This window comes from Hippocampus comes, unplaced genomic scaffold, assembly GCF_001891065.2.
Source record: "Hippocampus comes isolate QL1 unplaced genomic scaffold, H_comes_QL1_v1.1 scaffold15, whole genome shotgun sequence".
Taxonomy (NCBI): Eukaryota; Metazoa; Chordata; class Actinopteri; order Syngnathiformes; family Syngnathidae; genus Hippocampus; species Hippocampus comes.
Genome location: NW_017805917.1, coordinates 165,193 through 186,221, shown reverse-complemented (window position 1 = coordinate 186,221; position 21,029 = coordinate 165,193). Strand labels below are relative to the sequence as shown.

At 45.2% G+C, this 21,029-nt stretch overlaps 1 long non-coding RNA gene across 1 annotated transcript; it reads right to left on the bottom strand.

Moving 5' to 3' along the window:
- Window positions 1-1,361: 1,361 nt before the first annotated feature.
- LOC109527589 (uncharacterized) lies at window positions 1,362-4,150 on the bottom strand. Its single transcript, XR_002170548.1, has 3 exons — window positions 4,047-4,150; window positions 1,528-1,586; window positions 1,362-1,443 (listed from the first exon to the last, which is right to left on the bottom strand). It is a non-coding gene; the product is annotated as an uncharacterized LOC109527589 (long non-coding RNA).
- Window positions 4,151-21,029: the final 16,879 nt, after the last annotated feature.

Here is a 21,029-nt window from a genome sequence, read left to right as displayed (position 1 = left end):
TAATTTATAAAACTCATCCTGATGCCTGGACAGGATATGAACAAGTGGACGAGCTTTTGGTGGTGGCGGTGTTACAGTGTAGACAGGTGTGTCCAGTCGATAAAGAACTGCCTTGCACTTTGTGAATGAATGTTTTAAAGTAGTCTCGAAATAAAGTTGAGTTGAGTTTGGGAAGTGGAACATGTACGTTTTGCTGATGATCGTTGATCAGCCAGCAGGCGGTTGTAATTTGATGCCAAACGCAGCAAGCATGATCTGCCATGATCTGTGAACACGAAGGGCCGAATGTCTGAATCGAGGTCACATTAAAGCAACTAAATTCTGCAGAAGAAAAATATCTTTATTATTTAAATTGAACGCAGGTGGCAAAGATGAGAATCTTGCAATTACTCATCAACGGCCACACAATAATTATTACCATTAGGACTGAATGCTTTTATTTTCTTTCGTAATAAAAACAACTCTCTTTGGTCCGGGGTGACATGTCCAGCGAGCCCAGGGTGTGGACCGGATGTTGGTCCCACTGCTGGTCCAGGTGGGTCATGATCATCTGGAGTAACTGCGGTTGGTGAGGCATGTCTTCGTGGAGACCGAGATGGTGGTTCAGGTTTGAAAAGGTCATTTTACAGATTGATTTATTTTCATCCGGAGTAAAAGATAGTCCAGGTTGGCAGTGTGCTTGTCCAGGTGGGTTGTTTTTAACTGGAGTATTTGGTGATGGCATGGGTTGTTCTGGTGGTGGTGCAGCGGGGACAAATCATGGGGTAGGTTGAGAATTTGGTGTCCATATGGGTGTTTTTTATCAAGGAACACAGGTGGCTGCACTGGTGGCTGCACTGATGGCTGATATTTATGAATTATGATACGAAAGAAAATTTGGATCAGGTGGTGATGGTAGTGACCCATGTGGCTAATATGGTGGTGGACCAGGTGGCCAAGATGGATATGGACCAGGTGGCCAAGGTCGTGGTGGCCAAGGTGGTCGTTGCCCATGGTTAAAGGGAGGCCAATATGGATAATTTATTGGTGGGCCAGGAGGACCTGGTGGTCCAGGTGGTCCTGGTGCACTAGGTGGTCCTGGTGGTCCAGGTGGTCCATGTGGTCCTGGTGGCCCATCGGGTCCAAGTGGTCCTTGTGGCCCATCAGGTCCAGGTGGTCCTGGGGGCCCATCTAGTCCAGGTGGTCCGGGTGGCCCATTTGGCCCTGGTGGACCATCTGGTCCATGTGGTCCTGGGTGGCCATCTGGCCCTGGTGGACCACCTGGTCCAGCAGGTCCTGGTGGACCATCTGGCCCTGGTGGGCCATGTGGTCCGGTTGGTCCTGGTGGCCCAGGTGGCCCTGGTGGCCCAGGTGGTCCTGATCCAGGTGGACTGTGGTCATTTGGAGTAAAAAATGAATTTGATGGCAGTTGTCTCTTTATTTTAGCAGAAAGACTGCTGGTTCCTGTGAAAAAAAAGTTGACATATTTACTCCACGGTAACTTTTCACTAACTCTGTTACTTGATCGTTGAGAGTTTGATGACTTACCAAATAGCACAAGGGCAACAGTGAGCACCTTGAGAATGCTCATTGTGGCTGATGATGTCCTAAAAAGACAGTGAAAAGGGAATGTAAATGTACATCGAGAGAAGGTCCATCAGGTGAACAAGGTGAACTGGCTGCTTGGACACTGTCAGTTTGGTGAGGCCCAGGTGCCATGCCATGTCACGAGACACCTGGACTGCGACTCGGAAGAAGAGTCATAACTCCCTGCCAATCTTAATGTGGCCATTGGATGGAATTCTCATATTTACTTACACCACTAATTTTCAGGAAATAATTTTTTTTTGTGTCATTGACGAACATGGTGCCAGCACCAAACATGCACTTCAAAGTCCACGGTCACACAGCACCTCACCGTGCAAAAGCCTTTGTCTTCACAATCTATTTGTTAACAAGGGTTTGCACTGTAGAACACAGTGGACGTCTAGCATTTTTGCGTCCCCTCACTTATTTGGAGATTATTTGTTTCAAATTTCAGAGACTTTTTTTGTGGGAGTGGGACCATCCCCCATTTGTTGTGGAAAATACTGAATGGCAGTACATCACAACTTTTTCAAGATTGTTTTGGGTTAACCAGTGGACAATAAAAGGTTGATTCTACCTTTCTTGCGGGTGTTTTTCTGTCGTAATCAGCAGGAGAACACAGCAAAATTTTACAAAATTCATCCACTTCTCACAAACTTTGGAGAAAAAGAGCTTTTTGTGAAAACAAACGTCAAAAAGAACAGACTTCGGTGTTAATATTTTTGCTTCACTGACTTGAACATCTGAACAGTGTCTCCATTCTAAAACAAACAACTTTTCTTAACTTAGAAACAGTGACCAAACTCCTCAAGAAAGTGTGTGTGTGTGTGTGTGTGTGTGTGTGTGTGTGTGTGTGTGTGTGTGTGTGTGTGACACGAAGCAATTGTCACAAAACAACAATATGTTTCTAGTAATATCGCTTGTAACATTCCTTTGATATGTGACTTTTTAAATTCTATTTTTGCTGTAAAAAAATTCAAGGGGAATCTAAGTTTTGTTTTTGAAGCACCATCCATCGTCTCAAAAGCGTGATAACTTCGGCCTGCTCTTGTGCATTTCATGCATCCGCAAGTATGGAGAGACTTAGTTTTCCCCCCCCAAGGTCTGAACTCTACTGTGCTTCCCTCTGGCTTGCCAAAGATGAATTGCAACGTTGCTTTTTTGTGCAAGTGTCAGGATAATGAGGCTGACAAAGTGGAGCATATCACCCCAGCAAGCTTTGTCACGAGGAGAGATTTTTTTTTTCTTGCACCGACTCAAAGACATTAAGAATGTCATTGATGGATCACTTGGGTCCAAAACATGTTTCAGTGTTAGCCATATAAACCGGAAAAACAAAATTCATTGAACACCAAAAGACTTTATGTTATTTGTTGGGAGTATGAAGTCAGCCCCAAGTGTGACTGCTTTCAAGTCCAAGTTAAAAACTATGCTCTTATAAAGGGCTCTGATAAAGGTTTTTTTTTTTTACTTAAATACAGCTGTAAAAATATGTTTCTTCCACTGTCGAAGTAATTTTAGTACGGTACTTTCTCTTTTGTCTCTGGACTTTGTTTTAAGTGTCTTCAGTTCTTTTATTTTTAAATGATTTTAAATGTTGTAATTCTGCAATGTATATATCAAGTTGCATTGCCCATCATTCCTAAAATAATGAAAGCATTTTTCTTCATGCAGCATTACGGAAATGTTACATCTTTGACACAACTAAAAAAAATATGCATTGTTCCAATGTACAAATATGGTAAGCATAAAGGAAACACTAAATAATGTCTCGGCGGCCCGGTAGTCCGCTGGTTAGCACGTCGACTACTTTCATCCATCCATTTTCTGATCCGCTTTATCCTCAAAGGGGTTGCGGCGGGTGCTGGAGCCTTTCCCAGCTGTCTTTGGTAAGCCAGCAGGGTACACCCTGAACTGGTCGCCAGCCAATCACAGGACACACAGAGACAAACAACCATCCGCGCCCTCACTAACACCTGCGGACAATTTGGAGTGTTCCATTAACCTGCCACGCATGTCTTTACAATGCGGGAGGAAATCGGAGTACCCGGAGAAAACCCACGCAGGCATGGGGAGAACATGCAATCTCCACACAGGAAGGTTGCAGCCAGAATCAAACCTTGCACCTCTGCACTGCTAGGACCATTGGGCCGCCCTGATTTAACTTAAAATAAATAAATAAATAAAATAATCTCTGTGATGTTTATGAAAAAATATAATAACAATAAAAATCACATTAGATGGTTCATTTTTGATTGTTCAAGCATTCTTGAAGGATGGATATTTCACGACTTCACTGATGAAGGTGTTGTCTGTAATTAAAACATTTTTGTCATATGTTTGGTTTGGAAGTGTGTGATACAATGAAACCTGAGTCAAAATGAATATTTTTCACTTGAGTGTACAAAGCGCAACACCAAACATGTCCAACATTAACGTTGTGTTCCCTGAAAATACTTCAGGATGGCGATAGTACTCACCACACACACTCAAGTTTGCTCTTGGAAACCCTCTCAGGCTTGCGTTGTTGTCAGTCCTGGTTCCGTCTCTCTTCTGTCGCCTCACAGTCATGACCAGAGAGCTTATATCACTTGGTGGGGCCCTTGTTAAGGTGAATTATTTAATTCATTCTCTTTTGTTTTCACACAATTACAGTAAGTGGTTTCTATTCAGTGGGTATTGCCAAGCGGTATTTCTTTGACATGATGCCAAGCTGTAAGGCATCAGTTAATTGAGTCATTTTCAAATGAGTAGAGCACACAAAAGTTCACCACCGCTGGGATCTTATGCGCAGGTACATGGAGTCGTAACATGACTTCAAACTGCTGAAAATTTTTTTATTTATTTAGTTATTTTTAATCAGTCAAGCAACAAGGAGCTGTGTGGTGTCATTGATGAAAGGTACTGTTGCTTTGCAAAGACAACTAAGCAGTTTGTCTCCTCTGAATTAGTCAGTATCAATTCCGATACATGGCACATGAGTTGAAATAATCATGTGCCATGATATCAGTTATCAGCCCTTTCGAGTAAAATATGTGGCTGAAAAAACCCACAGCTTTTCACTTGTTACATATTGTATTATTTTGCGCCCATAATGTCCGTGTGAAAATAAAAATCAGAATCACCATTACTTACCCGATTAAAATACACAATAAATTTATCACTGGTAGGTAGAGCCACCCTAACACTACAGCAAACAAAATGTACATTTTGGACATAAACCTGAAGAATGGTGCCATTGAGAAATTATATTGTGTCCCATAGAATGAGAGAACTGATAAAATGACAATTATGTAAATGATCCCGAGAAGCCTAAAGCAATTTAACGTGACCAGCAGTGCAGTCGTAAAGATCAACGAAAGTTATGAAAATAATGTGACAACAATGAATTCTGCAAAAATGTCACAACACAATGCAAAATTGGAAGAAATTGACAAAATTTCACTCAGGAATTAAAAATCAAATCATTTTTTTCGCAAGTTATTGACAAGGGGGGAGAAGCTGCTGGAATGTCTGCTGGTTTTGCATTCAGAATCTGAATCAGACTTATTGGTCAAGTATGCAAGAAACATACAAGGAATTTACTTCCCAGTGACAACCTGTTCAGAGGACCATAAACTAGACAGCAATAACTAACATGGGGGTGACAGAAAACAAAAAGATATACTCCAACCATTCTCCTTCAATAGCGCATGGTTTGAAAAAGAGAAAAACAAACCTCAACACATGTAATAAACAGGGTGGGGCAGGGAGGGGAGGAAGGTGGGGGGGAATCGTCACAAGCTGTGAAACACCCGTGTGACCTTGGACAGCACAGTCAAAATATTGGACCAATATCAGTTTAATGAAGGACAAAGCCAAAACATATGGACCGTAATTTCCGGACTACAGGCCGCGATTTTTGTCACACGTTTTCAACCCTGCGGTTTATGCAATGATGCGGCCTGTTTATGCATTTTTCTAACGGCTGCCAGGGAGCGCTCGAGCAGAAAAGAGTGAGACAGGTGGAATATGTGTCGAGGAAGACGCTAGTTTTGACTTTTCATGTCATTTGTTGCTTTGCGCATGAATAAGATTAACATAAAGCCTCACCATGTAAAATGCTAAGAGAAATGCATGTGACGCAAGTTAAGTTAAAAGCAATCGAGCTGGCTGATGAAAAAGGGAATTGAGCTGCTGCACGTAAACTTGGCATCAATGAATCAATGGTGAGACATTGGAAACGGCAGCGGGAAAATCGTGGATGAGGTCTTCGACACGTGTTAAAATGACCACGCGCCCTTCGGTCGGATCCCGCACGGCAAGAAGGATGCCAAGTTTGCTCACAGGGATTATGAGAACAGGAATCGGTATTATAAAAATCTTTAGTGTGGCACACAAAGTTTTGATGGAATTTTTGATGGAAGAATGAAAAAGACAACAAAAGCTTTCAGAGGTCATCAAATTACGTGGCCCAAACTGGAAAACGTTCTTGAAGACTGGGTGAACACAGAGAGAAGAGATGCCGAGGTGTTTCCACTGTGCAGATCCGAGTAAAAGCCAAAACAATTGCCGCCGAAAAGAAAATTCTGGATTTTAAAGGAGGACCGTCGTGATGATTCGTGAATTACAAGTGTGCCTCCCTGCCCAAGCCTGCCTCTGCGTTTTCCCCACGGACCACGTTACACTACAATTATCCTGCTCCCCACTCGCTCTTGGAGCCACTGCTAGTTCTCCTTTTCCTGTACCCTAACACTTTAACCTGTATTCACCGCTCACAAAAGGGAGAAACTGTGTTAAATATTTTGGCCAATCTAGCTTTCGTATCATGGGTACATTCCAAATTTTAAGACAATAAAATATAATTTTTTTTGAATAAGTGGAGGTTGAGGACAAAATAATGATTTATATAATCAGGATCGTTATCAGGCTCCCATAGAGCTTGCTGATGAGCTGATCATTTGGATCAGGTGTGTGCATCAGGGAGAAATGGATAACATGCAGGACACCGGCCCTCGAGTACCAGACTTTGACACCTGTACTCTGGAGTATAAATCGGACCTCTGGCCAAATTATGAAAAAAAAACTGATTTATAATCCGGAAAATATGGCAATCCATTCCATTTTCAACCGCTGATCCAGGGTCGGGTCGCTGGAGCAAAAGCTTTATTAGGGAAGCGCAGACTTCCCTCTCCCCAGCTCTTCGTGGGGGATCCCGAGGCGTTCCCAGGCCAACTGAGCGACATAATCTCTCCAGAGTGTCCTGGGTCGACCCCGGGGCCTCCTGCTGGTGGGACATGCCCGGAACACCTCACCAGGGAGGCGTCCAGGAGGCATCCTATTCTGATGCCCGAGCCACCTCATTTGAATCCCCTCGATCGTAACCCCCAAAACACCAAAACAAACACAAGAGAACCCCCTGCTCTCTCTTAGCAGAGGCACCTTCAAATGGGGCGTGTGCTACCTCACCTCTCAACAAACTAAAACCACTAACAGCTAGCCGTACGCTCTGATGGCTTGGGAAATGTAACAATGAACTGTCCCACAAGAGCAAATAACATTTCCGTCCTCAGCAAGCAAGCACAAAAGCATTCATCCAAGACTGCAAGTTCCACATCGCAGAATCCCGGAAAACTAGTGCAGTTAACAAAACCGTTTTGCTGAAGTTGAAAAAAAAAAAAAAAAAAAAAAATTATAACAAAAAATAATGAGTAAACTACTATCTCTACTACCACTACTACTACTACTACGAATAATAATAATAAAGAGAATAAGTATCCATGTGTAAAGAGCAATAAAGAAAAAAAAATCAGAGGAACAAAGTAGTGTGCCAAGAAAACTGTGAAAACACTCCTTGGAGAATTAATTAGGCAGGAAGACCAAATGGACATATACAAAATGTAACAAATGCAGAAAGCACAAAAGCATTCATCCAAGACTGCAAGTTCCACATCGCAGAATCCCGGAAAACTAGTGCAGTTAACAAAACCGTTTTGCTGAAGTTGAACGTCACTGGCAAAAAAAACAAACAAAAAAAAAAAAACAAAAGCAACATACCCTGACAAAGAAATTCAGCCGTCCATCGAATCCTGGGACATCTGATTATTATTACTTTTTTTTTTTTTTTTTTTGCAAACAAATTCCAACACCTTGTCCGGGTCTTCAAAGCGAGTAGTCAGGCCATACCAGAGGCCAAATTTGTCAATAATACAGGAATGAAGCTCTCTCTTTACCCGCGTAAATGCCACCCTGCACTTGGCCACATCAGAGGTTAAATCGTGGAAAATAAGTAGCCTTTTCTCATTGAACAGCAGGGGCAAGGCCTCCCCAGCCGGGTGTAATATCTATCTGATATTCTGACGGTGTGACTATCGTGAATGGCAAAAAAGTCATGACATTTGAGAAGGCCATAAGTCACCATCTTGGAATCCCTGGCGATCTCTTCCATTTACTCGTGCTGAGGTAACCGCTTGCATCCAATCAATTCATAACTCATCCAATTCTCTACAGGTTTTGACACAGATTGATTTGTTAGAAACATCAGACATGCAGTTTTGATAGCAGATGTCTAGGTCATTTTATAATCGGGGCTTTCATATTAAATATTCAGGAATGGTCAAATGTTCTTTTTGCTTTAAATAATCTCCAATAAACAACAACCCAACAACAATGAACTTGAGTGTCTATTAATTTTTCGTTTGTATTTCTTCCGATCACATTGTTGAATGGTGTTGAATCACTTGGAACATAATTAAAAGCTTTGAAAACGAATATTCAAAAATTCATTTTTTACCAGAATTGAGATGTGTTTTAATGAAGGTCAGAAGTGAAATATCTGCTCATCTTATTTTGCTTTTTTTTTTTTTATTTCTGACTACTTACCAATCATAAACCTCATTACACATCACTGGACTGTGTTAATTATCGTCTGCTGTTTCCGATGTTGCCTCACAGCTGCAAATGCAAGACGCAACCTGCCTTGTACACCCATTAGAAAGGTCATGCTGTCATTAGGTGAGGCATTTAATTTATTTTCCTTTTGTTCTCACAAAGGTTTCTATTAGGCTGGTCTTGCTGTGCGACATTTGTTCTTCATACATGCATGCCGGAGTGAATCAATTACTAGAATTGACATTTCCCCCTAATACTTACATCCTGTAATTGACAGGTGTCAAACTCAAGGGCCAGGGGCCAGATTTGGAGTTCCACATCATTTAAAAAAACATTTCATCAACTTCATGTTCACGAGGGAGGGCAGGATGGAGCGGGATGTCAGGCAGATTGGTGCAGCATCTTTGTTTTAGTCTGTCGTGGTGAAGAAGGAGCTGAGCCAAAAGGTGAGGCTCTTGATTTACCTGTCGACCTACATTCCTACCCTCACCTCTGGTCACAAGCTGTGGGTCATGACCGAAAAACCAAGATTCCGCAAACAAGTGTCCGAAATCACTTTCCTCTGCAGCGTGTCCGGGCTCTCCCTGAGAGATAAGGTTTCGAAGCAACGGTCATCCGGGAGGGGCTCAGAGTCCACTTCTCCTTGTCGAGAGGAGCCAGATGAGGTGGCTCAGGCACTTGATTAAGATGTGATAGAGAAATCTATGAGCAAAATTGTATCATGTTTAGAGTTTCGGTTAATTTGGGCATGTCTGGACATACTCAGCGCAGAGGTGTCGGCCGTTTGGGCTGAGGGCCATTTTTTTGAGTAATCACGTCAAAGCAAGGGGGGCGAACAGATGGAAAAAGGCTTGACTCAATCACAAAGTGTGAATAAACGAATTGGGAACAAAGAGTTGTTGAATACCAAAAGAACAGCTGTCACGATTTGTCATCAGCAAAGTCTGTGACTTGTGTATTCGGGTAGATCAGATCACTACTGAGGGGCCGGACCGGGGGGCGCGGTATGCAAATATCGGGGGCAGTGTTTTTCTTGTGTGCATGTGGGTTTTTTGCGGCGTAATAAATGTTGGTCACGTGACTCTCGGTCTTCCTTTTCTTGTTCTCAAGTCGCTCAAAATTCTGTGCATAATTCAAAACCTCATCGATCGGACATGTTGGCCAATTCAAATTATGTCTTTTGACATATTGGGTAACCTCAGGATGTGCTTGGTTCAGCAAATGCTGTTTTAAATGTGAATTGAAGAAGTCTTAATGTGTCTCGGGGATCCCGCCATGTATTTTGAACACTGTTCGCAGACGGTGGAAGAAATTGTCTGTCGATTCGTCTGCTTTTTGAATGCATAAGGCAATTTCTTTGGGATTTTGCGTCCGTTCGTATGCCTTGGCGCAACGTTCCATAATTTGGTCAAGGGGCCCCCCTAGTTGCGTGAGTTCATCAGAGCACAGAGAACCTCCCGCAGCTTTTTTACCACTAAAGGAGCCCACGACTGCGCCAAACTTCGAACCGGTAGTTATTGAGAGCAATTTCAACAATTCCCCCGCGTTAAGCCTGTGACTGTGGACTGAATCCGACAATCCTCTCACAAACTCGTCCGGGGCGTCCTTCGGTCTTGGGAGTGAGACGGCGATGTCTCGAAATTCGGCTGGCATCCATGGTCTATATACATACAGCGATTCTTCTTTCGACCCCAGCATTTGAACCATGGGGAATGCTTGGAAAGGGTAACCTTCGAATCTGGATTCATGCAAATTATGCTCTAGCGGGGTGGATGGGTCGAGGGTCCACTTCCACTCCCCCACCGTACCTTTGGAGGGCGTTCGGTGTTGATGGCCAGGGTTTGGTCCATCCTGGGGTTTGAACGGGTTCTCTCGACTCCAATTATGTGCAGTAGTTTGCCCGGGGGGTGTTACGGGGGTTTGATTAGTTTCGCAGGACGGAGCGGGTACTGAATTCTGTTCTCTAGTAGTTTGCGAGTGTGGGTTTACCCGGGTACAGCTCTCCCGAAACGATGGCCGCTGGAGCGGCTGGGGGTCGCGTTGCAGCAGTAGCTGCGATTAAATCCTCATCCAGCTTTCGACGTTTGTCTTTCGCCTTTTTAGCTCGTATTTGTCTGACTCTTTCAATGAGGATTTTACACTTTACCATTGTTTTCAGTGTTCATTATTTTTCCCTTTTTCTTTGTCTTTCAACGACTGTTTCCAATTCATTACAATCGTTAACATCCCCTGAAAATCCGTATTTCTTTTTCCACTTTTTCACAAATTGTGTTGACCCTCTGTAGTCAATTTCAGCCAATCGTGTGGTTTCGACTAATGCTTCTTCATCATGACGCGCTGTCGCCTGTTGCGTTCTGCCAAATCTCCAGCAGCCAGAGAACTTCCGCATAGCCATGTTGTTGCCTAGCGACCACCGGACGTGTTACGGGTATTTTACCGGAAGTTGCGATCTAGTTCCGGGTTGTTATTCGAAACGAAACGTGCCTGTGCCGAAGTAAACAATGACTATTACTTCGAACTGAAACAGTACGTACCCGCACTGTGGTTTATATGGGATACGTTACCACTATAGAGTGATCCCCAATCACACTTATGCACTAACACAAAACGATACACGCGACATAGGGGTGTTCACACGGCAACATTTGGTCCGACACAGCACCGACGCTGCGCCAATTGAGCGTTCACACGTGCAAATTTGCTCCGGCCTTTTTTGTAATTTTTTAAAGACATTTCTTGAAGTTTCAAACCTTCTTCATATTTTTGATTGCCTCCTTAGATTAAAAAATATTTAGAAGTAAAAAAAAAAAAGTAACAAAAAAAACTATTCATATTTGTTATATTTTATTATTCAATCTATGTGTGGAATCAAAAAGTATATTTTATTTTAAAGTCATTAACAAACAATTATTTATTCTTACTTCTTGTGTCTGTGATAGAGAAATCTATGAGCAAAATTGTATCATGTTTAGAGTTTCGGTTAATTTGGGCATGTCTGGACATACTCAGCGCAGAGGTGTCGGCCGTTTGGGCTGAGGGCCATTTTTTTGAGTAATCACGTCAAAGCAAGGGGGGCGAACAGATGGAAAAAGGCTTGACTCAATCACAAAGTGTGAATAAACGAATTGGGAACAAAGAGTTGTTGAATACCAAAAGAACAGCTGTCACGATTTGTCATCAGCAAAGTCTGTGACTTGTGTATTCGGGTAGATCAGATCACTACTGAGGGGCCGGACCGGGGGGCGCGGTATGCAAATATCGGGGGCAGTGTTTTTCTTGTGTGCATGTGGGTTTTTTGCGGCGTAATAAATGTTGGTCACGTGACTCTCGGTCTTCCTTTTCTTGTTCTCAAGTCGCTCAAAATTCTGTGCATAATTCAAAACCTCATCGATCGGACATGTTGGCCAATTCAAATTATGTCTTTTGACATATTGGGTAACCTCAGGATGTGCTTGGTTCAGCAAATGCTGTTTTAAATGTGAATTGAAGAAGTCTTAATGTGTCTCGGGGATCCCGCCATGTATTTTGAACACTGTTCGCAGACGGTGGAAGAAATTGTCTGTCGATTCGTCTGCTTTTTGAATGCATAAGGCAATTTCTTTGGGATTTTGCGTCCGTTGGTATGCCTTGGCGCAACGTTCCATAATTTGGTCAAGGGGCCCCCCTAGTTGCGTGAGTTCATCAGAGCACAGAGAACCTCCCGCAGCTTTTTTACCACTAAAGGAGCCCACGACTGCGCCAAACTTCGAACCGGTAGTTATTGAGAGCAATTTCAACAATTCCCCCGCGTTAAGCCTGTGACTGTGGACTGAATCCGACAATCCTCTCACAAACTCGTCCGGGGCGTCCTTCGGTCTTGGGAGTGAGACGGCGATGTCTCGAAATTCGGCTGGCATCCATGGTCTATATACATACAGCGATTCTTCTTTCGACCCCAGCATTTGAACCATGGGGAATGCTTGGAAAGGGTAACCTTCGAATCTGGATTCATGCAAATTATGCTCTAGCGGGGTGGATGGGTCGAGGGTCCACTTCCACTCCCCCACCGTACCTTTGGAGGGCGTTCGGTGTTGATGGCCAGGGTTTGGTCCATCCTGGGGTTTGAACGGGTTCTCTCGACTCCAATTATGTGCAGTAGTTTGCCCGGGGGGTGTTACGGGGGTTTGATTAGTTTCGCAGGACGGAGCGGGTACTGAATTCTGTTCTCTAGTAGTTTGCGAGTGTGGGTTTACCCGGGTACAGCTCTCCCGAAACGATGGCCGCTGGAGCGGCTGGGGGTCGCGTTGCAGCAGTAGCTGCGATTAAATCCTCATCCAGCTTTCGACGTTTGTCTTTCGCCTTTTTAGCTCGTATTTGTCTGACTCTTTCAATGAGGATTTTACACTTTACCATTGTTTTCAGTGTTCATTATTTTTCCCTTTTTCTTTGTCTTTCAACGACTGTTTCCAATTCATTACAATCGTTAACATCCCCTGAAAATCCGTATTTCTTTTTCCACTTTTTCACAAATTGTGTTGACCCTCTGTAGTCAATTTCAGCCAATCGTGTGGTTTCGACTAATGCTTCTTCATCATGACGCGCTGTCGCCTGTTGCGTTCTGCCAAATCTCCAGCAGCCAGAGAACTTCCGCATAGCCATGTTGTTGCCTAGCGACCACCGGACGTGTTACGGGTATTTTACCGGAAGTTGCGATCTAGTTCCGGGTTGTTATTCGAAACGAAACGTGCCTGTGCCGAAGTAAACAATGACTATTACTTCGAACTGAAACAGTACGTACCCGCACTGTGGTTTATATGGGATACGTTACCACTATAGAGTGATCCCCAATCACACTTATGCACTAACACAAAACGATACACGCGACATAGGGGTGTTCACACGGCAACATTTGGTCCGACACAGCACCGACGCTGCGCCAATTGAGCGTTCACACGTGCAAATTTGCTCCGGCCTAGCGCCGCTAAACAGCTTACACCCGACCAAATTTGATCCACCTCAGGGAGGTGGTTTAAAAATTTGCTCCAGAGCAAATGCTCGTTTGCGGCGCAGCACCGATGTAAATTTGCACGTGTGAATGCTACAATTTGCTCCGGAGCAAATGCTCGTTTGCGAGGAGGGAGTAGCCTCGCTACGCATGAGAAGAGTTGATTACGTACGGCGAGAATGCGTTGCTTTCGTGCTCTGTCGGACATCTATCATGTGTTTGTTTAATAACGACAAAAGACAAGGCTGGTAACAGTAGCATAGCACCTCTTGGGTTATACCATCTCAACTAGAACGGGGGGGCGGATAGTCTCCAAACGTCATCTTTCCTTTTGTAGGAGACTGGACTGTCTCGGAGTTGTTTGTGAAGTTTGTTCCTTTGTTGTGTGTTCACAACCCCCCTGTGCCTCATAGAATTTATTTCGTGATTTCCTCTCTTGATTTTTCTGTTTGGCGCATTACATTTTTGCTTTTCTGAGTGTCTTTGAAGTCATCGTTGATTTACGTTATCGGGGGGCGGTCACTCTCGAGCAGAAGGCACGGAGACCAAGAAGGAGAAGGACGTGCCTGTACAGTAGTTGCTTGAGTTGTGTATCCGTTTAAAAAAGAACCAACACGACAACTCATTTGTTTTCTGTCGTTTTGCTCCGCTGCAGAAACTGCCATGTGAACGCAAGTGGAGCTGCACCGACGCTGCGCCGGTGCTGCCACGTTCAGCGGTGTTGTACGTGTGAACGCTCCACAAAATTTGCTCCGGTGTAAACTATATCGCAACAAAATACATCGGTGCAGCGCCGGATCAAATGTGTGCCGTGTGAACACCCCAACACATACAACGGGAAACACATACACCAAGGTCGTCAGCCTCTGCGGGAAGGCAAACCTTCCTTACTGTTTCCGCTTAGCGACAAACCATATCTAAATGAGCCGATGCTCTCACAGATGCACTTGGGCTCTGTGTCAAGTGGGAATCTAACTTCCCCCGTACCGCTAACCACAAAACGGTACTCGAGCTAGCCTACTCCTTTTCGGCATAAACTCGCCTAATTCCGCCACTCAGTGGAGAGAACCGACTACGCAACGGTTACTCCACCATGCCGACTGACCTTATTTTTCCTGACAATCGTCCCGATGACGAGCTGAACCCAGGTCCATTGGATGATGGCGCTTGCTCGCTCCTCACGGTGTCCAGTGTGGGGCTGGCTCCTTCAGGGAACAAGTTTCCAAGGAGTCTCGTCGTCTTCGACGGCGCAAAACGCGTTATCAGCCACGGATCGTCCACCGGAGGAAGTCAGAGAGTTGAATAAGAAAGCTCAAATCCGATCGAACAAGCGCATCATCCTGCCGACAACGCCAAGTCTCTGTCAGGGTTTTTCTCAGACAAAGTTAAAGAAATGACTCGGCACACAGGGAAAATTGTCTTCAATATCGGCGGGAGGGATCTCTGAGAGCGAACGACGGTAGTTGCCCCGATGATCACACACTCAGCTCCCTCTCCGCCGGTTCGAACTTTTATTGCAAAATACAAGAAAAACACTGCCCCGATATTTGCATACCGCGCCCCCCGGTCCCGCCTCTCGGTAGTGATCTGATCTACCCGAATACACAAGTCACGGACTTTGCTGATGACAAATGTCCACCTGGGCGCGACAGCTGTTCCCAAACCGTCTTTTGGTATTCAACAACTCTTTGTTCACAATTCGTTTATTCCCACTTTGTGATTGAGTCAAGCCTTTTTCCATCTGTTTGCCCCCCTTGCTTTGACATGATTACTCAAAAAAAGGCCCTCCGCCCAAACGGCCAACACCTCTGTGCGGAATATGTCCAGACATGCCGAAATTAACCGAAACTTTAAACATGATACAATTTTGCTCATAGATTTCTCTATCAAGATGCCTCCGGGACACCTCCCTGGTCAGGTGTTCCGGGCGACCCAGGAGGCCCCATGAATGACCCAGGACAAGCTGGAGAGACTATGTCACCCGGCTGGCCTGGGAATGCCTTGGGATCCCCCGGGAAGAGCTGCAAGAAGTGGCAGAGGAGAGGAGAATCAGGGCTTCCAAAAGCTATTGTCCCAACCCAACTGCCTGTAAGCGGAAGAATGGATGGATGGATGGATGGATGGATGGACCTCCTCTTCATCTTTGAACACAGGATACCTCCTTTACTTCTTTACACCTCTCATTCTCTTAATCATTCCCCAAGCACCACTCATTGGAGTCATTCTTCCAGTTTTACTGCAAAAATCCCTCAAGTTTTTTCTTCCCTCCTTCCTTGACAACTTTCCTCAACAGCGCTTGCAATTTCATGTACTCCAACAATGTCTCAGTAGTAAGCATTCTTTTTCAGGCCTTGCAGGCCCCTTTTCTTTCCTTCACAACTGTCATATATTCTTCTGTCCGTTCTTCTCATATGACCTTTACATCTTAGTTTAGCAGACACAATAGCACTGAATATCACCTCCCTAATTTCCTCATTGATAACGTCAATATTTGCTTTGTGATCTATGAGCCGACTCTACCTTTACTCATAAATTTAAACTGATCCCATCGTGCTTTCTCTCTCTACAAACTTATTGTATATAACTTAATATTTGGCAATGATCATTGCCCATTGATGAGTCGTCCTAAACCTCCCACTCATATTTTCTCTCACCTCCTCCCACGTTAATTGGTTGACATTAAGATAATTCTCCGCTGCCCTATGATCTGTGTTATCCCCATCATTGCATTTATCATTCTTGCAATGAACGTAATAAGTTACCTGACATCAATCCGAACTTTCTCCTCCTTCAATTGTTCTGGTTGTTTCTTCTGCTGTTCCTCACTTCTGGCTTCACACACTCCCACACTCTGCAGGCTCACGATAGAAGCAGCCTCCGCATATTCCGTCATCCCGTTTTTTTGCCCTGATCTGTTGAACTCGAACCTCCTTCATTACCTCACACCCGCCATATGCCTCACTGTGATTTCCACCACAATTGCAACATTTCTGTTGTTCATCATTATTGCATTGGTTATTGTCATAATCCACCCCACACCTTGCACACCTTCTCCTTCCATTACAAGTCATAGGACTACGTCCAATTCTTTGACATTTAAAACACCTCAATAGCAAGGCACGTACACCCTCACACTGTATGTCACATAGCCAAGCAACACTTTCTCCGGGAGCCTCCCCTCAAACATCAGCAAAGCGCTTTTACTGTTAATTCTCTCCCCTTGCCTCGTAATTTGCAACCTCCTTGCCTGCCTCAACTTTACATCTTTGATATTTGAACTAATTTCATCCATTGTTACTTCCACCAATAACCCCCAAATCACCCCTTTACTCAATTCACCCCTACATCTACCTTGCTCACACTCACCAATTTACACATTCCAATTTCCTTGATCCGACACGCCTTTTCCCTTTGCTCCTCATCCTTACACGCAATCAATAAGGTCCCATTCCTGAACCATCTCGCAAACTTTACATCTCCTAATTTGTTCCTGAAAATAATAGTAAGCCTGACGGGTCTTATCGATAAAAGCGCCTTACTATCACTATAAACTGAAGAATTACTTTAAATTCCCTCTCTACCATTCCCTCGCTGCCCTTTCCTGTTCAAGAAGTCCATGACACCACCTTTTGCTTCCTCACAACACCTACAGCAGGTGCTCGTCAAAAAATTAGAAATATCATGAAGAAGTTGATTGATTTCTGTCATACTATTAAAAAAATGAAACCCGTTTAATGTATACATTCGTATACATTAAAGATAAGATAAAACTTTATTCATCCCACACTGGGGAAATTTGCAGTCTACAGCAGCAAAATTGGGGTGGGGGGGGGTGGAATAAAGTGTTTCATTGCACAAAATAAATGTTTCAGAAAAGAACTGTACACAGTTCAATATAAGTGCAATATAAAATAAAGCATTAGCAATATATTTGTAGAATAAATATAATAATTAGCAATAGCATAGAAAACACAGCGTAAGGTGGCTGTGCTATTTACAATGGTTACAGGTTTTCACGTATGTTTATTCAGCAGCCTGACAGCAGGTGTCTCTCCTTCTTTCAGCGCGGGTGCTACGGTCTCTGGCTGAAGGAGCTACCCGGTGCTGTCAGGGCGGGCTGGAAGGGGTGGGAGGGACTGTCCATCATAACTTTTAGTTTAGCGAGCATCCTCCTGTTGCCCATCTCCTCCAGAGTGTCCAGGGATCAGCCCAGGACAGATGTTGCCCTCCTGACCAGTCGCTCCAGTCTCTTTCTGTCAGATGCTGCCTGACCAGCAGACAATGCCATAATGGATGGCCGAAGCCACCACCGAGTTATAGAAGGTCTTAAGGAATGACCCCTGAAACCCAAAAGACCTCAGTTTCCTGAGTAGGAAGAGTCGGCTTTGTCCCTTCCTAATCAGGTCGTCTGTGTTGGTTGACCAGTCCAGTTTATTGTTTAGAAGAACACCCAGGTACTTGTAAGAGGACACCCTCTCTATGTCCGTACCCTGGATTTTCATCAGTGCAGGTGAGGACTGTTTCATGCAGAAATCCACAACCAACTCCTTAGTTTTCCCGGGGTTGATCTGGAGGTGATTCTGTTGGCACCAGTCCACAAAGTCCTTCGTCAGTCTCTTGTACTCCCGATCGTCTCCCTCTGTAATGAGGCCTACAATCGCAGAGGCGTCAGAGAACTTCTGAAGGTGGCAGGTTGGAGTGATGTGCCTGAACTCCGAGGTGTAGAGGGTGAACAGGAATGGAGCCAGGACAGTTCCCTGCGGCGTCCCAGTGCTGCAGAGAAGCCTGTCCTACTCACAGCTTTGTGCCCTCTCATCCTGCGGCCGGTTTGTGAGGTAATCTGTAATCCATGATGTGAGGTGGAGGATGGTGTTGAAGGCACTGGAGAAATCAAAGAACATGATCCTCACAGTGCTCCCAGCATTCTCCAGGTGTTACAGCGCCGAGTGGAGGCGCTAGATGATGGGGTCCTCCACACCGATGCCGGGCTGGTCGGCAAACTGTAGCGGGTCCATTGATGAGCTCACCAGCGTTCGCAGGAGGGTGAGGACGAGTCTCTCCAGCGTCTTCATCAGGTGAGACGTCAGCGCCACTGGTCTGTAGCTGTTGAGCTCCTTCGGGTGGGGGGTCTTGGGCAACTGGGACCAGGCACGAAGTTTTCCACAGCTTTGGAACTCTGCCCATCAGGCTCAGGTTGAATATGTGCTGGACAATGTCACACAGCTGGTCGGAGCAGGTCTTGAGGAGCCGGGAACTGATCTCGTCCGGACCTGCTGCCTGCCACACATTCATCCTCCTTAGTTGGTTCCTCACCTGCGCTGTCGTGACGGACAAGCAGGAATCAGGAGACAGACTGGGTTGTTGGAAGCTGGTCGTAAGAGGAGGGGAAGTCCAAAGTGAGAGTGGGTGCAGCTGCAGGGGGTGCTGGTGGTTGAGGGGAGGGACAGACGTCTGGTCGAACCGGTTGAAGAAACGATTCAGTTCACCTGCCCAGTCCTTGTGCTTCTCAGTCAATGTCTTTGGGCTTTTGTGGCCTGAGATGGTTTTTCGGCTCCTCCAGACACCAGTGACATTACTGGTCTGTAGCTGGTCTTCCATTTTCATCCTGTAGGCTTTCTTCCCCTCTCTGATCCTTCTCCTCAGCTGGATCTGCACGACCTTCAGCTCCTCTCTCTTTCTCGACACAAAAGGCCTCTTCTTCTCCTTCAGAAGGGCCTTTATGTCGGGAGTAATCCATGGTTTGTTGTTGGAAAAACACCACACAGTCCTGGTGGGTACGATGTTCCCCTCACAAAAGTTTATGTAGTCCGTGATGGTGTCGGTGAGTGAATCAATGTCCTCTCTGAAGAGCTCCCACCTGGTTGAGTCGAAGCAGTCCCGCAGAGCCTCTTCAGCCTCCGTGGACCATCTTCTGACCGTGTGGGTCACAGCTGGGTGCCTGTGCACCAAGGGTTTGTACACAGGCTGGAGAAATACCAAGTTGTGGTCCGCTCTTCCAAGAGGGGGGAGGGGGCGGGGTGTATATGCCTCCTTGGTGTTGGCATAAAACAAGTCCAAAATTTTATTGTCTCTGGTGGCACAGGTTACATACTGCATGAAGGTCGTATGGGAGGACGACAGAGAGACATGGTAGAGATGATCAGCAGGGCGTTGGGAGACTGTGTTTGCAGCCTGTTCACGACAGTCATTAGGGCATCACACGCTGCATCACCATAAGCCAACGGGGGCTCGTACGCCGTCACAGCTATGATGTGTGAGAATTCCTTCGGGAGATAATGGAGCCTGAGGCTAATGGCTAGCAGCTCAATGTCCCAGCTGCAGAGTTTCTCTTTGATCGTGATATGCCCCGGATTGCACCATTTGTCGTTCACAAAAACACCCAGTCCCCTCCTTTTCTCTTTCCACTCCCTGCGTTCCTGTCCGCACGTATGAGTTGGAAGCCTTCCAACTCGGCATGTGTGTCCGGAGTGATCGATGTTAGCCACGACTCCGTGAAGAGCAGCAGGCTAGCCTCGCGGTACTCCCTTTGATGTTGCGTTAGCGCCGCCAGCTCGTCCATCTTGTTAGGGAGTGATCTTACATTCCCCATGTTGACAGACGGTAGGACATTTCTTTTCCGTATCTTCTCCTCCTTGTGCGGAGTTCCTTCCAGGCCCGACACCCCCGTCTCCTCCTCTTCAACTCGCGTGGGATGTCAGGTTTTTTGCCGACCAGTAGTCCGCTGTTAGCCCGCCATGCTAACAGCTGGTCCCTACTGTAAACAACGGGGTCGCGTGTGTGATCGGGATCCCCGTTCACAGGATACGTAAAAAGATAAAAGAAAATAAAGGAGATGAGCAGAAATCAAGATGCCCCTCCCTCCCATAGGTTTGGGGAACAAAACCACACAAAACAAAATGGGAAGAAATAAATAAAATAAAAAGACGAAAACAAACTCAAACAGGGATATGCGCTGCTGGAGAGGCAGCCGCTCAGGGGGCGCCATCTTAAAAAAAAAAAAAAAAAAAGATATGAGGGTTATTCAATAAATCAGGTGAATTTTTCGGTATAAGGACTTCTATTACAGATAGAAGCTTACTTTTTTTTGTTTTTTGAACGTAAAAAAAAAAGAACTGTCACACACTTCTCCCAGTTTCTTCCATACTCCCTCAGCATAAAAATCTTTGGGCTGATGTCTCAGCCGGTCACTCACAACACTTTTGACATCATAATGTGTCACTTTCAAACTTGGTTCCAACGACTGTGAACTGCTGAGGCAGGTCAAGAAAGACAAAAAGAACAAACACAGGGGTCATCAGTCAGAAGGAGTCATCTTGCATCATGACAACGCAAGGCCTCACACTGCAGCCCAAACGGTGCAGGGCATGAACGAGTTGGGATGGGAACTGCTCCATCATCCCCCTTACAGCACAGAATTGGCCAATTCAGACTTTCACGTTTCATCCCTTTGAAAGCATTCATGAGAGAATAATGGAAGGAACCATGTCAGGAGGGAAAGGTGGGACGCACGTCGTTTTTGCTACCCTCAACAACTTCATTGTTGCCAGCTGTTGCTCCGCAAACGCCTACTAAAAGTTTGACCCAGGAAACAGTCATAAAACACACACGG